A 3054-nucleotide genomic window follows, 5' to 3' on the forward strand; every position below is an offset into this window, starting at 1 on the left:
AAGTGAACAGCCTCTCTCCAGTGTGAACTCGCTGATGTACCTTCAGATGGGACGAAGAAGTGAATCCCTTCCCACAGTCTGAGCAGGTGAATGGCCTCTCTCCAGTGTGAACTCGCTGATGTTCCTTCAGGTTAGATGAGCAAGTGAATCCCTTCCCACAGTCTGAGCAGGTGAATGGCCTCTCTCCAGTGTGATCTCTCTGATGTTCCTTCAGGTTAGATGAGCAAGTGAATCCCTTCCCACAGACTGAGCAGGTGAACGGCCATTCGCCAGTGTGAACTGACTGGTGTCTCAGTAGGTGAGATGATATAGTGAATGCCTTCCCACAGTCTGAGCAGGTGAACGGCCTCTCTCCAGTGTGAACTTGCTGGTGTGCCATTTGGTTAGATGATCGAGTGAATCATTCCCCACAAATTCAGCAAATGACCAGCCTCAGCCCAGTGTGAACTGACTGGTGTCTCAGTAGTTGAGATGATTTTGTGAATCCCTTCCCACAGTCTGAGCAGGTGAACGTCATTTCTCCAGTGTGAACATGCTGGTGTGCCATTCGGTTAGATGATCGACTGAACCATTCCCCACAAATTCAGCAAATGACCAGCCTCTGCCCAGTGTGACCTGACTGGTGTGTCCACAAGTGGGATAACTGACTGGATCCCTTCTCACACTTACAACAGGTGAATGGCCTTGTCCAGTGTGAACTTGCTGATGTACCTTCAGTTGAAATGACCGAGTGAATCCCTTGCTCCTCTTCTTAAATATCTGGACAGAGACAGCAAAACTGGCGTGTTGTGTTCGAGATTCCCATAGACAAATTCCTTGTCATATTTAACCTGTAAAAACATATACAAAATCGATCAATGGGTGTGGAACAACATCTCAGATGAGATCACTTGAGTTGGCAAGGTGTGAGCTGACATCACACTGTTACAGTAAAGTTCAATCCAAGTTGGAGAGAGGAATCATCTTCTAACTGGGCACAGTGCTGGTATCTGGAATGACCATCAAACTCTCTGATGCTCTTCCTGAATCTATAACATAGGGGCAGTTCTGCCATTTCCAACCTGTGATCTGGCTCAGTTGTCTCTCTCCATTGGTTTTATTCCCTGTTCCCAATGAGCCGCATCGGTGCTCATTGCCTGGTCCCACAGGAACTGAAACACTGTAAAAAACCTTACCCCTGACATCCCCTCGGTATCTATTTCAAAGCACCTTAAAACTATGCCCCCTTGTGTTAGCCATTTCAGCCCTGGGAAAGAAACCTCTGACTATCCACACGATCAATGCCCCTCATCATCTTATCCACCTAAAAAAAAGACTCTAAACATAAACAAGGAAATTATACATTGCTTTGAGGATTTATTAGAAGTCTACAAAACTATGAGGAAAACGATAGGTTAAATGCCAGCAGCTCTTTCCACTGAGGTTGGGTGGGATGACAACCAGAGGTAGTGGGTCAGTGGGGAAGGTGAAAATTTAACAGGAACATGTGGAAAAGCCCTTCACTGAAATGGTCGCGAGAGTGTGGAATGAGATGCCAGCACAAGTGATGAATGTGAGCTCGGTTTCACCATTTAAAAGAAGTTTGGATGGGAGCCTGGATGGTAGGGGTATGGAGGTAGATGCAGGTAGATGCATTCGACAGTTTAAATGTTTTTTTGGCATTGACTATATGGGCCAAATAGCCTGTTTTTGTGCTGAACTTCTCCATGTTTCCATGATGTCTAACTTGCTTCAAAGGGAAAACAAGTAGGAGTGACAATGGAACAGCAATGGCTGGAGTTTTTGGCAGAAACTCGGGAGTTGAGTGATCGATACTTATGAAAGAAGTGGAAGCATTGGAAAGGCAGGAGGATACAACCATGGCTGAAATGAGAAGCCAAACAGAGGGCAAACAAAAGAGCAAAAACTATTGGGAATCTTTTAGGAACCAACAGAAGACGACAAAAAAAAAGTCAGATGAGCTCAGGAATTGGAATGATGATTAATGAGTCAGTCGTTAAGGAGTCTTGGCAGCACCCAACAGTCTGAGGCATTTAGAGGAACAAAATATCTGGGGCCTCAATATCTCTTGAGAACCAAGGTTCTCTGCACCATTTACCTTTCAACTTCTATTTTGACAGGCACATACAAACTCCACACCCTCAAAATTTCACTTCTGAAGGCCTCCCACTTACAAGTACTCCTTTGCCAGAAAACAGCCTGTCCCAAACCACACTTGTCAGATCCTTTCTGATACCATCAAAATTGACCTTTCCCCAGTTTAGAATCTCAACCCATGGTCCAGACCTCTTTTTCCATATTTACTTTCAAATTCATGGCATTATGATCACTAGTTTCTGTCAACAGCCCTGGGTCATTTCCTAACAGCTTATTGCACAATTTACGTCGGGAATTCTACGTCCTGATTAAGGGCACATTTGACATACTCTGCCCCATCTAGTCCTTTCACAGTATGGGAATCCCAGTCAATATCTGGGAAGTTAAAATCACCAACTGAATCAACCTTTGTTTCTTGGCATGGTCTGCGATCTCTCTACAAATTTGTTGCTCTAAATATCTCAGACTGTTGGGTGTAACCAAGTCCCAGTAATGGCTACAATATCATATTTCCCTGTCCTGAGCTCATCTGGTTTTCCTACGATGCTTCTTGCATTGTGATATACACAGCTCAGCACATTCATCGCACCATGCTCAACCATTTGATTGCTGACTCTGTCTGAGGTCTGAACAACATCTGACTGGTGTCAAGAAAACAACCTCTCAATCATTGTCACAAACCCAAAGGAGCTAATTGTGGATGACAAAAGGAATGGAGACAGGCTAACTCCTATTGGCATCAATGGATCTGGGGTTGAGAGGGTCACCAAGGATCTGACATGGTCTGTATTTACTAGCTGTGTTGTGATAAAAACACAACAGCACCTCTTTCACCTCAGACGGTTGAAGTTTGGGATGGGGACCCAAATCCTAAGGAGTTTCTACAGGAACACAAATGAGGGTATCCTGACTGGCTGAATGACAGCCTGGTAAACTGCACTTTCCTTAATTGCAAGA

This window comes from Hypanus sabinus, unplaced genomic scaffold (genome assembly GCF_030144855.1).
Source record: "Hypanus sabinus isolate sHypSab1 unplaced genomic scaffold, sHypSab1.hap1 scaffold_747, whole genome shotgun sequence".
In the NCBI taxonomy this organism is placed as follows: Eukaryota; Metazoa; Chordata; class Chondrichthyes; order Myliobatiformes; family Dasyatidae; genus Hypanus; species Hypanus sabinus.